Source organism: Taeniopygia guttata, chromosome 3 (genome assembly GCF_048771995.1).
Source record: "Taeniopygia guttata chromosome 3, bTaeGut7.mat, whole genome shotgun sequence".
Taxonomy (NCBI): Eukaryota; Metazoa; Chordata; class Aves; order Passeriformes; family Estrildidae; genus Taeniopygia; species Taeniopygia guttata.
In genome coordinates this window covers 6,977,716-6,992,421 of record NC_133027.1, presented here as the reverse complement: position 1 = coordinate 6,992,421, position 14,706 = coordinate 6,977,716, and positions in this window count along the sequence as shown.

Sequence of the window (14,706 nt, the reverse complement as noted above, 5' to 3'; positions counted from 1 at the left end):
CTTCTTCTGGAGCAGGGATGTGTGTGTCACTGGGATGGTTCACAAGCGTGTCCTGCAAACAGAACTCACAGCCTCTCATTAGTTTTGTTTTGAGGGTCAGGTTTGGTTGGTAGCAGTGGGTGTGCAGCAGTGGCTCTCAAAGTCTCACCACGTGGGGGTCCTGACTGCCACAGAGGCGGCATGTCCCCTACATCCCCGGGGGCTTTCTCCCCACTTTCATGGCTAGGGCTACCCAGGGGTCCCGTATCGGGGCATTCCCTGCTGGCCCAGGGTAGAGGCGCTGCTATTTGCGGTGGGAGGAGGCTGGGTTCGCCCGCGCGCTCCCCCCCTGTCGGAACTCAAAATGTCCCTCAGACATTTTTAGAGGTTCCAGGCCTTGGTCAGAAGCATTTTAGACCCTGGCAAGCAGCTGAGAACAGCTGTGATTTTGAGTTTGAACCATGGAATGAATTACCAACTTTAAAGGTGGAACAAGCAGTCACAGAGGGTTAGATGATATAGTAAAAGTAGTCACAAATTAGAGGGTAAAATTTTTTAGTATTGTACAGGGGGGGTTTTAACACCTGTACAGGGGGGGTTTTACTTTGTACAGGGGGGTCAGGAGTTCTAAGATGGAGGAAAGTGGGCCTGAACCTGTTCTTCCTCCTTCTTCTTCCTTACCTCCATGTTCTTGGTGATGTTGGCATTTTTCTATTGGTTTAGGCTAGGGACACACTATTCAACGTAGATGATAGATATTGGCACATTATTGTAAATATAGTACACGTAATTTCTGGTATATAATGTTTGTACGATCCCACTGAGGGGCAGAGCCCCACACACTGCCCTGCAGGACAGACCTGTGGCAGGGCAGCAGAACATGTTATAGATAAGCAAAAATAAACAACCTTGAAACCAGCACAGACGAATTATGCCTTCTTCTTTGGCAACGGGGCAGAAAGACAGAGGCTTTCTACAATCTCGGAATCACCAATACCCACAGATTCCGACACCCCCCCCCCCCCGTTCCGTGTTTCCGGGGGCCGGGACCCGCATTCTTTAGCGATTGTGACCGCTTTTCGGTGCGGCCTAGAACTCTATTCGGTTTTGTTTTAAACTGTGCTGGTTCCGTATCTTTTGTTTTGGGGTCCCGGTCAGCCTCCGCCGGCTCCTCTGAGCCGGCAGAGTTGTCGCCAGGCTCCGCGCCGGAAATGAAATGCCAGGGCACTTCCGGGGCTCCGCGCCGTTTTGTTCGGCCCTGAGCTCGCTCCTCCCCGTGGGGGTGGCGCCGCTCCCGCCCCCCCGGCTCGCCGCGCCCCCTGCGGGGGGTGGTTTTTGCCTTATATGGTGGCGGCACCTGGCGCGGCCGCTGATTGGCTCTGTGCCCCGAGCCGCTCTCCGCCCCTTTCTCCCGCGCGCGCGCGCCCCTGAAATCGCGCGGTTTTTGAGTTTTCGCGCCGAGACTACTAGTGCTCCGCCCCCCTCCGCGGCACCCGGCGCCATGTTCAAGGCAGCAGCATGGCCACGCTGCCGGGGACTCCCCCCGAGCCGCGGCCCCTGCGACTCCGGCCTCTCTCGCCAGCTCTCGCCAAAAGCGCCCCGCGCGTGGCTGCGCCTCCGACAGCGGATCTCTGATCGGCGGCGGCGTCGGGACGGATTGGGAAGCGGCGGCTTCTCGGGGTTTTTCTGCGGCGGGGGTTTCCCGGGGGTTTTCCGCGGCGGGGGTGTCCTGGGGGGCTGCCGCGGCGGGGTTCGGCGCCGCTCGGCTCGGCGCGCTGGCGGGGAAGCGGCGCGGAGCCGCGGGCAGGTCCGGGTCCCGGCGGGAGCGGGGCCGCGCCGCTCGGAACGCGCCGCTCCGGGGGCTGCGCTGCCTCTGCCGGGCTGGGCTGGGCTCAGCTCCGCGGCGGGGCCGGGCTGCGCTCTGATCCGGGGAACGGGTTGTCGCGCTGAGCCCCTCCAGGTCTCCGCTGCCGGGTGAACCCTCCTCAGGGACGGTCTGCGCTTTCGCCCCCGTCCCGAGCTCGGGTTTAACTAATAAACACATACGCGCTGCACTCTGCGTCTCTTGTTTTTCTATTGCCCTGTGCGGGGCTTTTTCTACTTTGCCCCGTGCCTTAGAGCTCTCGCCACTGCCTGAGGATTTCGTTTTCCTGGCCAGCGTGGCTGTACACTGTTCCCATATTCCCGGATGCATAGCATCCACTGAGCATTCAGTTGCTCCAAGCTCAGGCAGCCTTGCTATAACAAGATAAAAGTCCCTGAGCTTAAACTCGATACTCCTTTGCTTCATACTTACGACCCATGCGACGCTGCCCATGACGCTCGCGGGTCCCGGGGACGTCTCCCCTTGTGCCTAGATACGGTCCGACCGTTCCGGCCGCTGCTTCTGTCCAGGTGTATCCCGTCAGCTGGGCAAATTTTTCCTTTTTTTTCTTCTTTTGTCCCGGGTTTCGGCACCAGTATGTTGCCTTTATAAAAGACAACCAGGGACCTGGTTCAGGGAACAGCACGGCAGCCTGGTCTCGGCCGGACTGCTCGGGCTAATCAACAGACGCATACACCAATATGGCAGACGGTTGAAAAGCGTTTATTATCCTATCTCGTGGGTTTAAATAGTTTTTAGGGGTCTTTGCTATGTCAGAGGGGGGTTGGGGGTCTCAGGGGTTAGTGGGTAGTGGAAATTTACCAGGGCAGGTGTGGCTACATTCTTCTGAGGCTTCTGGAGTTAATAGATAAGTGGGGAAGAGAGAGAGAGGGAGGGGTCTATCTTTCCGTGACATCCCGTGGTAGTCTTCCGCTCCGCCTGTCCCTATCTACCACACCATGGATACATGCAGAGATGGGGAGAGTGGGAAAGAAAGGAGCTGCTCATCTGAAGGACACGGTGGAGTGGATCATGTGTGATAGCAACAAAACAAACTGAAAAAATGCTCTGCAAGGAGTGATTTGGTTCTATGAGCTTAATCTCCTTCTCTTTTAAAGTTCATTCAATGTGTCTGAGGGTTGTTTCTGTTTGTTTGCTTTTTATTTTTACGATGTGTCAGGATTCAAAGCTTAAATGTATGGTATTGCAAGATTATAGCTTGATCCCAAAAGGAATACCAGGCAGGGACTGCTCTGTGGGCTGGGTTTATATATCAGCAAGCAGGAAAACATGGCTCAAATAGATTTTTTAGCAGCAACACAATCCCTTCAGACAATTTAGAAACTTTCACCCAAAGTAATTGCGCACAGTCAGCTTCTAACATATTGAAGTCTTTGTTTGAAATCCAAACATCTTTGTTTACTTCTTTTTCCCCATAGATTCATCCACAGGTACTTCATTACCTGTGCATTTTTTTCTGACTGTGTAATATCTAGGAAACTAGTGATTTAAAATTGCAAAATCCATTTGGACTAGATTTTTTTCAGTCAGGAAACACTGTGAGATAAAGTAAAATATGTTTAAGAAAGACATCTTTTCCCAGGATGGAAAGACCTTTAAGAAGCTGGGATCTTCTATGCACAGAATTATAAATTCTGTGGGCTGAATATGGGATGTGAAAATGCAGAAACTTTCTCAGTCTTCTAAAGAGAAGAATAGTTTTGAAGTTTTAAAAAGTTTTTTTTAATGGTTTGAGACTTATTCAACTTTGCTATTTCTGGATTCTTCTGCTCAGAGTCCTTGTACCTCCTTTTCTCTGACCTGATCTTATTCCATATCAACAAACCATCCATAATTGACTTTTTTCCCTATTGGCCCCAGTTTTGACCTCGATATCAAAGTCTGGTATTCCCAGAACTGTTGCCTATGGATACTGTGCATACCGCTGCTGGTATTACAGACAGGTTCCTTAGGCACTGTGGCCTTGCAAGACTTTATTTCCCAAAAGGTCCCCTTCAATTATCTGTGAAGTTTGGCCACTTCTCATGTGCCTTTCCCTTGGCTGGCAAAATGGAGGTTTGTGAAATGGGAGCTTAGTCATCCCTCGAGGTGCTGTGACTTTTGTCAGCTTTGCGCATTGCTTTTGCCCCATCCAGCAGTTTCCCATGTCCTATTCAGACAACTCATCCTCAGCCTGGGGCGGAAGGAAAGATCCAGTCATTTCCTTACAGCCCTAAAAAGGATCAGAACGTGTAGAAAGCTGTGAGGAGACTGAGCAGTACCAGTCTGACATTTCCATGACGAATGGTTTTCTCCTTTCCTGCTGAATCTGCCTTTCTGGGACAGAGGAGGTGCCTGCTTGTCCCTAACAGTGAAGTTCTGACCTCCTTCTTCATTACCCTGAAAGCCCCATGTCAGTATTAGCATGTTTGGCTTAGCTAATAATGCGTAAATCAAATAAACTGAAGCAAATTATTTCCTTCTCTTTTGGATTTCTTAATTTCTGTTAGTGCTTGTGAAACTCTTGTGGGTGTATCTGAGCTCCTGTGTGCTGTTCAGGGGAATTAAATGTATGGTTTGAGTCAGCACTAATGTAAACCTCTTGCCAAAATATCCCACACAGGGCTGGGAGGGAAGACCTTGAACGCTGTCCCTGCACTGCATGGAGAGCTCAGAGGAGCAGATGCAAACACTTGTGGTCCTCACACTCTAATTTTTTCAGTTCCCTTATTGAATTCTGTGACTTTTCATTTCATAGAGAGAAATTCCTCAGCTTGTTTTCGTTCAGAGTTACTGCTCATTAAGAACAGGCACAAACATTAGACTTTTAGGATATAGATTTACAGCTATTATGGTGGTAGAAAAAGAAGAGAAAATGTATTTGTGAAACCAAGAGAGGATGAAGACCAGCTCTTCAAATCTGCCAGTGATTTCAAGAGCCTTTGTTTTCTGATCCCCAGCAAGGAAAGGAATAAGTAATTTACAAGCATAGTAAAACAGAGCATTAGTTAAACATGGATAGTTACTAAAGTGACTATTTTCAATTTTTAAATGGAAAGCCAAAATATTTGTTTCTGCCTAACATAGTAGAAAAATTAAATAGAAGTGGGAATCTTGCCAAGAGGTCTATTGCATATTAACAAATGTTACTTTTGGATCACTATGCAACTGGACAAAACCCAATTCTTCAATATAGTAGCTCAGTAAACAAGTGTTTGGGGCTTTTTAATATTTTGATGGCAATAATGTGTCTGATACTGGTTGCCAGTTCTGCTAAGGATCAAATCGATGGTTAAATTATTAAGCAGTAGTGATGGACAATCTTTCAGGGGTAATTGCTTTAACAGTAATAAAAATGAGTGTATAAAGTGTAAATTGTACATGCTGACACCTTTGTAATGGCAACTGCTGCTTTTGAGAGCTCTCTCGGCAGCTATACCATGTTATACCACACAATTGCTAAAATACTAGCACTCTAACACATGGAGGGCAATAAGAAAATCTGGATGAAATGAATTTGGATGTTCTTGTCTGTCTTCCCATGGCAAACCTCTCCTCCAGGAAAATACTATTACTCCTGGGGATCTTGTAATTACCCTCAGAAGAATCCAAGTAATTTATCCTTGAAAGTGGAACTGGGGATTGAGCCTGGGAGATATTATCCATGAACAGCCCAGTGAGCTGCTGCAGCCCAGGAAAGCAGCTGGGTCCACACTTCATCCAGGGGATCTGTTCTCTGTTCTCTCCACTGTGTCCCTGTGTTCCTTCCCATCAGTGGAGCCTGTCCCAGGCTTCTCCCAAGCAATGAGCTTTGAGGCAGCATCTGTGATCAATGTCCTCTCTTCCCAGAGGAAGAAATGTGTGCAAGGAGTTCTTCAATCTGGAGATATTTTAGCTTTCTCCTCACTGGCAGCTCTTTTGATGAGTAGATGTGGATTCATTGCTGGGGACACATCTTCCTCTTCTTTATGTTTTCTTTTTTTGTTCTTCATGTCACCAGTCCTCTGTCAATACATATACTTTGATGTTAAATCCCTTTGTGACCTCATCTGATTTCTGCCTGTGGGACACAACTTTTTTTTTTTTTTTTTTCCCTGGGGATTTGTGTGAATAGGTCCTTGAGGATACTTTATAAGGAGCCTGAGAGATGCTTGCCAGCAAGTAGCAGGTCAGAGAGGCTTGGCTGCTGTCTCCTTTTACAAAATCTGTTAAAATTTGTTACCCTTTCAGTGGGAGGTTGTGATGATAATCACTTTGCACCTGGGAGAAATTCTGCGATAGCTTAGATTGCTTTGAGCCCACCATAGAGTTATGCTGCCTTTTCTTACAGAAATATGACTTTTTTTTTGTCCCAAAAGAATGGGATCCATTAAGCTCAGTTAGTTCAGTTTCCACCCAAAGGTTCTTGGTGGTGTCAGATAATGTTTTCTCCCAGCTAACAGAGTGAGGGTGCCCTTCACCTCGATGAAGCTGACAAGCAGTAAGTGTTAAACTGCAGAAACTCCATTTCTGTCACTCAAGTGTCAGAAATGATAGATTTACTGGGCACAAACCTCCAAGAACTTTGAAGCTGAGGGTTTGGCTGAGTGTGAGTGCTCTATCTTGTTAGCCACCTTTACTAGCATGAACAGGTTTGCAGCTGTGTGTATTTCTATATCAGCCTAATCTCTTTTCTTCCAGGGGTTGGGCCTTACCCTTTAATACTACCATATTAAAACCTCATTATGGTTTAACTACATCCATATTTTTTAAGGCGCTGACAAAGCTTCTGCTGGCACTGGAAAATAAATCATAATAAGAACACTTATGGCAGCTACCTGAGTCATCCCAAAAAGCTAAAAACAACAACAAAAAGAAAAACCGAACAAAGTATCCAAACCCCCATGATTTTAAATCCAGGTTGTTGGGGGTTTTTTTGTTTGTATTGTTTTGGTTTCTTTTTGGGGGAGGGGGGCAGGGAATGGGTGGCAGGGGGTTGCTTTTTATTTGGTTCGGGATTTTTTTCTTGGTTTTTTTGAGGAAGACCCTAAATTTCTAGTCTAAAACAATTTAACTATTCATGGATCTTTAGTGTTCCCAGTCCCTGAAGCCAGAAGCAGAGACTATAAACACACTGGAATGCTGAGAGAAGAATCCACCATTAGCATCAACTTAATTTGTTGCAGGACTTTGGGAATTGCTTTGCATTTTCTTCTTTAGGTTTTAAGAGGATTTTAGCCCACACATTATTGATTTATCTTCATTAGGTGATCCAAGGTGGTGAGAAGAAGAGGAGGTAGGTAGACAGATATCTGTTAAAACACACCTTAAGGGAATCTTGCAAGGAAAATGGAAATAAGGATCTTTGGTTGTAGTTGTTCCCATCACAGGTGGCACTCAGAGCTAGGACAGGGAGAGCTTTATGTTTGTTTTGTACAGACTTCAAAACCATGGATGCCTCTTGCTAAACCCCTTCTGTAAAGTGATGAGGGAATTCTGTGTTTCACTGCAAAAAAAAAAGAAATTATCTTAAACTGCTAGAGGGGGAGTCAGAAAAAATACCTAGAAGAAGTGAACCTACTAAAAGAATTTAATAATGCCATGTTTACTCTCTTAGTTTCATGTACAAGTCTGTCAGTCCATGCTGTTCTTGCAATGCCTTTATCCCTCTGCCAGAGGACAAAGCCTGACACATTCCCACTTCTGTCAGCAAAATAGTTCAGCCAGTGTCAAACCTCAGGTTTTCTGTGGCTTCTGTATCCACCTGCTGCTCCTGCTGCCACTATTCCAACTCTGTCAGTCCAGACAGAAAAACTTGCATGCAAAACCTGCTGAGTATTTAATCACTGATGCTGCTTGTGACCATGTGTGTCCTTGCTCATTCTGTCTCAGTAAGCATAGAAATGATCTGATTGGCAATATAATAACCCTGCAAGAGCTGAGGGACCTGGTGCAGTCACCGTTGGCATTTCACAACATTCTCAGCTTACACTGATGGTAGCAGGTGTGGGGTGTATTTTGGTTTGTATGGATTAGTGAGATTTTCTTCCCTTCTCAATGACAGGCATGGCCTTTAGGGCTTGTCTACTAATGAAAGTGTTTCCAGCTCTACAGCCAGAAATTGGGCATTCTTAGTTTTATTTGACATCGATCTGTTATCTTGAAGTGAACAAGCTGTTAAAGGTTCAGATTTCCAGATAATAAAGATTATCTTCACTATCTTTGACAAATGTCTCATTGACACGGAGGAGCTCCTGAAGGATCTAGCAAAACTAAGTGAAAGGTAAAGAACGTGGCAGAGGAAGATAAATGTGCAATAGTTCATCTGTGGAAAATAATGTAAATCACGTGTCCTCAATGCTTACAATCAGCTCACAAGAGATGCCTTGGAATCACTGCTGGAGGGGTCAGAAATCACTGTCTTTATGTGGAACAGAGGAACAATCAGGAAGGGCAGAGGGGAATGGACTAGGATATCTTTTTAGTGCTACATAAAACTTCCATGCACCCACACTCCAAGGACTTGGGGTCTCTACATCTCAAGAAGAATGTCGTGGGGGTGGAAAAAGAACAGTGAGGAACCAAAATTTTTAAATCATGAAGGTAGGGCAAAAATTCATTGCAGAGCTCTTATTTATGAAACTCTCTGTGAAGAGCAGAGTATTCCTTGGTACTTGTAGGACATAAATTTTGAACAAATTTTTAGTGTTTTTTGTTTACACAGTGAGTAGTGAAACTCAGACATGAATGAGAATGTCTGTGGTCTGCTCCTTGTACATGAAGAAAAAATAAAAAAGAAGTTAAAATCCTCGAAAACCCAACAAAGCAAAAAGACAAATACAAAAGCAGTAAAAAAGAATGCCTTTAGTCACCTCTATCCAACTCTTCAGAGCTATGGGACATGGCCACCTTCTACCTTTCAAGGTAGAGCAAGTGGTGCTGCCAAAGAGCAGTTGTTTTGGATAATTAAGATAATCAATACTAGCAAATCAAACACTACCTGGGGATTTTCTAAGCACTAAAACTTAACCCTCTGTATTGCCAAACTGGCAGCACAGTTCTTGGCACACCTTTAGCATGGTTGGCTTAGCAGCTGAGGGAAGATTTTTGCTTTCATTTTGGGCCTTAGCAGAGACCAGGGACCATTTTCAGTGGACATTTTGGACACAACCACCCTGGAATGGGTGGTGGAGATTCTGACAGCCTGGCTCTGAGCAGAGAGCTCTGCTTGGCCTAAGGGTGGCTCAAAGAACAAATGTGGGCACTGTATATCTTACTGGAAGAGTTATAACCAGAGTGGTGATCTGTGGCTCAGATATTCCTGCTGACAATGGGCTGTGGGTGTCATGTAGAATTTTGGTGCCTCTGTTACCCACTGAGGCTACCATCCACTGTGTGTGGCAAGTCAGGCTGCAGTGTCTGATGAATCAGGGAGAGGCACTTATTTTTGACCTCTGCTCTTGCTTTTAGTTCTGAAGGACCTGGGAACAAATGCTCCTTCTGGCCCACCCCATGTTTACTGATTGTGTGACCTGAGCCATACATATTTACTTGCACAGACAATTTTTGCATCACCACCTTGCCAAGCCAACTGTCCCATTTTTCTTGTCTATTTACACAAGAGGGTAGTTTTGCACAGCTGTGGTTCAGTGAGCTTGTAGAGTAATCAGTTACCAGGCTCATGGATTTTCATTGCACCTGTGCTTCTGGGAAGTGCCCAAAGATTCCTGTGTGGAGCCCTGTTATGCCCATCTCCAACTCTTTCTGTAGCTGTGAAGGAACAGCTGCTTCGAGGGCTGTGTGATTTACCAAGCATGACTACACCATTTGTGCAGGATGACAATTTTAGTGAGGAAACCACTTTGAGGGGTCAGAAGGGGGAAGGTAAAATTTGAATGAAGTCATAAAAGACTATCACAGACAAAAACCACTAAGAAATTCTGGAAGTGTTTCAACCAACGAAATAAAAAATTTTGAGTTTGGATTTTGTCTCCTGACCATAGTTTTCAAAATGAATGTACACCCAGTAATGAAGGAACCATTCAATGTGAAATCTGACATTCAGGAGGTGGGTGCTGATATTCTTTGTTTATCTCTCCTATAATGAGATATATAAATCAGTTAACAGAAGCTGTACCAGAGCTTTTGGATGTCAGGCTAAATCTCTGCCTACCAGAGGGACTAGAGTGCTTTGTATGCCTCAAAAGATGATGAGCAGTTAATCAGAGCAGAGTTTCGCCTTTTAGTAGCTTTGAAAGATTGTGTTACTTTTCACTTTTGGTTAGGGTGAGAAATGCCATGAAGAATTTTAGTCTTGGAGCTGTTCCACACTTAGAACTGTTGTACCAAATCAGGCCTGAAGTTTACTTGGACTGGTTTCCAGTGGCTGACAGTGGGCAGCATCAAATTACACAGAGTGATATTGAACCACTGTCATCCTCCTTCCAGCAGCCAGATGTTGAATAATCTCCACCTACCCAAATAAACACAGTTAAGATGTGAAGAATGAAAATTCCCTTACAAAATATTCAGCATCACCACTCAGTAATGATTTAAGATAATGAAATTGTGAACATTAACAAATATTTTTTGATCTGTGTTTAATTCTTGCCCTCATGAAATATTTTTGCCTTCAGACACCACCATAAAATTTATTCCTGAATTCTGCAGGTCTGCAGAAAAGGTCCTGAGGGTCCTGTTGGACACCAAGCTGAACATGAGCCAGCAGAGTGCCCTGGTGTCAAAGAGGGCTAAGAGTACCCTAGGCTGCATTAGGCAAAGTATTGCCAGAAGGTTGAAGGTGTCTGTGATCCCGTGATTTTTAGGTAATGGAATCAGCTCTGACAGCATGGGTAGAGAGGGACAAGGATTTGTACCTGGGCTAGACCCTGTTAGGGGCACACCTGAACTGACAGCTCTTAACTACAGTGTGGGCAGGTAGGAGTGTAACCTGGGACCCACAGTCTGCCCATGTGCTGGGTTTAATACCAACATGCTCAGTATGAAATTAAATTAAAAACTATTGCATTGCTTTTGTCACTTCTCCATTAACAGTAGTTACTACTGCTACAAAACACATTACTCTGATCATGAAGAATTGTAAAATTCCTGAAGCTATGGTAGTTTAATTGCTGTCTGTAAAGCATCAAACACAATGGTGAGTTTTCACAGGCATACTGATCATTACATCAGTATTACTAGTGCTAAAAATATGAACATTGAAATTATTTCTGAAATCTAGGGCATGTCTTGGGCATGTTACTTCCATGGGGTGGTGTAGCCATGCACATATATGTCCACATTTTCTGACAGTCCAGACACACCCTCCTGATATAAAGTAATTGTTCTTTCTAGGATGAGGTATGGTATCCTTGTTGTAAATGTAGTCATGTAATAATTAATATAATATAATTAATATAATGTGATATGATATGATATGATATGATATGATATGATATGATATGATATAAGTCTATGATAGTGACACTTCAGACAAGTTCTGAATAAGCCTGGAAGGCAACTAAATACATGAAATTAATTCCATATAAAAGTAGTTAGATCTTCCACATGATTAACCCACACAGTTTCAAAACATGCCTTGGGTCAGCTTGTCTTACTGGTCTTATCCAATAGATTTCAGGATCAGCAGAGCTGGAGTATGTCCTGGTTACCCCTGTGGATAAATTGAATTTTGGTAGATGCTGCAGGCTGATCTTTGCACAAGAGAATTACCTGCACTGAAAAATTCTCTGCTGATTAAAAGCAGATTTAATCCACCCAGGCTGAAATTTTAGGTTAAGTAACAAAAACCCAGTACCTCTACTCCATCTGACCTGCTAGAATCCAACTGGACTTTTAATTTTAAATGTCTACTAGGTTTTCTTTAGATAATTTTGAAAAAACTTAGGACAACATAGAAATAGCAGGTATTGAGGTTCTCTTACTCACAGAAATACCGTCACCATTTAAATTCTCACACAAACCAGAACATTTTTCTTTATCCTCTTGGTCCATCTGAATTAAGTTTTGCTTCAGAGTGGGTAAGTGTGGGACTCATAACTGTGAGAAGTTGTGGAGACTGAAGATTGTCTGACTATCTACCTAGACATGAGTTATAAATCTGTAAGTTGTGGGTGCCCCATCCCTGGAAGTGTTCAAGGACAGGCTGGATGGGGCCCTGGGCCACCTGATCAAGTAGGTGGCATCCCTGCCCGTGGCAGGGCAGTTGAAACTAGATTAACTTCAATGTCCTTTCCAACACAAACCATTCCATGATTCTATGACAGGCCCCAAAAAATTAATCAGAGGAATTATTGGCAGGGGAAAAACGGCTACGGAATGACTATTAAATATGCTTATCAATAACATTTAGCTCTGAAAATGCCAAAATGCAGTTTGCTAGAAGTTTCAGAGCTGTAAGGGGTGGATTGTTCTGTACTGACTTTATCCCTTGCCCCTTTCCTGAGGCTCATGCTACAAGCCTTGAACAGAGAATAGCAAATTTGATTGTCATGGGACTGCCATTCTTAGGAGTCTTCTTGCTCAGAGTGTGCTCTGGTGCAGCGATTTTGGGACCAGGGCTACTTTCAGTGTTCTCCGCATCAAACAGAAATTTCTTTCAAGAGAGACAAGTAGAGTGATGATGTCTCAGTAAGGCAATTACATAAGAAATTGAAGAACAGAGGAAACCAAAAATAATTACAGCTATTTTAAGGATCTGTATGCAAAAGGTATTGTAGTATTGTGATAGGCAAATGAAAATGAGAGGGACTGGTGGTAAGGAATGATATAAAGAGCAGTTTTTCTAATTTTTTAAGACAAAAATCTGTTGTATTTGAGGGTCAAGTGCAGGCTACTATTATTAAGTATTTAGGATAAATTTGTTTTGGAGAAACACCAGATGCTTACTAAGTATCAGTGAGGGAATGTGGAAAAGAACATTACTAGAAATGGCAATAACAAAACAGAAGTAGGATATAAAAATGCAAATAAACTGCTTTTTGCTCAGCATATGGCATTGTAGAAATACAGAATCAACCTAGCTATGAGCTAGGCTAGCAAAAGATGCTTTGCATTTACATTCTACAGAGTTAAATTAATGAGGTTACTATTAGAAACCATATTCCAGAAATGTTAACCTTTCAATGAGCATTTAGGCTGTGAAGATTTTTCTTTTTCCAAGCTATATTCTCTCTGAAATGTGGATGTTCTCCAAGTTTAAGGAGCGTGATATAAACAAAAGACATTATATTTCTGCCTGCATGCTTAAAATGTAAGTGCCATCCTTAGAATTGCTACATAATTCACTTTTCTGCTACATTTCTCAAAAAACGTGGTCAAGTAGCAATACTGAAGACAAAACAACATCTGCATTTGAAGTGAGATACAATCTTCTCAAGCTGTTAACAGAGGAGATGCCCCTGCCTTTCTGAAAGGTTGAAGTCAAGACTTTCAGCTGAATATGCTACTTCTTTCATAATAACACCTGAATTTTAGCTGGTGTTTGCCCATTTATTTCCTCTTTGATTGCCTGGCTGGTAGCTGCTTTGCTTAATATTAATTTCCCCATGGCCAGTACTAAAACCCTTCTATATTGTAAAGCTGTTCCCATCTGAAAGCTGAGATGGACTTTCTTTGACAATCAGTGCATTAATATTGTGGTATCCAGCAATAGCACAATACATATTTAGGTTCCACTTCAGCTGGATTTTAATGTTTTCTCCTGCTCTGGATGTAACCAAAGTGATACAGGGCCTCATGGGGAATCCATTCAGAGTAATTTCATTTAAGCTCTTGCTACCTTCAGCTCTGCTCTGAAGTCAGCTGCACTGGTAACTAAAAGACTGATATGCATCTGCCTGCACAGATTGCTTGATGATGATCCAAAAGCACAGGTGTAGCTACTCCCCCACGGTTATTTCCCATCTTCAGGTATTCAGCTGGCTGCTCTGGGCTTCCATTTCCTCACATTTGTCAAGCTCCTACAAGCATTTTTTAGTCTGAAGCCTTTCAAAGCCCTTGAATTCCCTGTCAGCAAATGGTACAAAAACGCAAAGCACTGCAAGCACAAGGCAGCACGTTCTTTATTCCAGAGAAACAGGGAAGTCTGCATGAAGGAGAGAGGATTGCTGAGAGGAGAGGAGGTACAGGAAGCATAAAAAGCAGCCTCTTCAAAATTAGTTCTGCTGACTTGTACAGAATAGAACAGACAATTTCATTGGGAGGTACCTACATGATCACCCAGTCCAGCTTTCTGACCACTTCAGGGCTGGCCAAAAGTTAGAATAGGTTATTAAGGGCATTGTCCAAATACCTCTTAAACACTGGCAGCCTTGGGGCATCAATTCTCCAGGAAGTCTGTCCCAATCTTGGAGCACCCTCCCTCCAAAGTACATCAAAGACCTTCCCTTCATCCATTGGGCAGATCATCTCTTCATCAATGACATCAAACTTTTTGGACTGGACTTTGTGATCCATGCCTGATGATAGAATTATTCTTTCAGTAGTACCCAGTATATTTATGTCCATAGTTTTTCTGGGACATGAAGTTAGATTAACAGGCATATGGTTTCCTGGTCTGCCCTCACACCATTCTTGCAAACTGGAATAACCGTGGCTAATTTGCAGTCAGCACAGACCTTTGGTAGATGATCAGGATATCATAACATCCATACCCAAAAATGATTCTTGATTCTTTCTATTCTTGAGGCTTTACACCTCAAGCTTACAAATAGAGTGTTTCAGGAAGAGAGGAGCCCACAAGAGCGTGTGACCAATGCTCTGACTGCCCTGACCAAGCTGCTCGTTCTTCCCCACTGCATTGCAGCCAGTGCTCCCCGCCTGTGAGCAGTTGTGGTCCTCATCCTGCTTCATGGTAGGCTGTG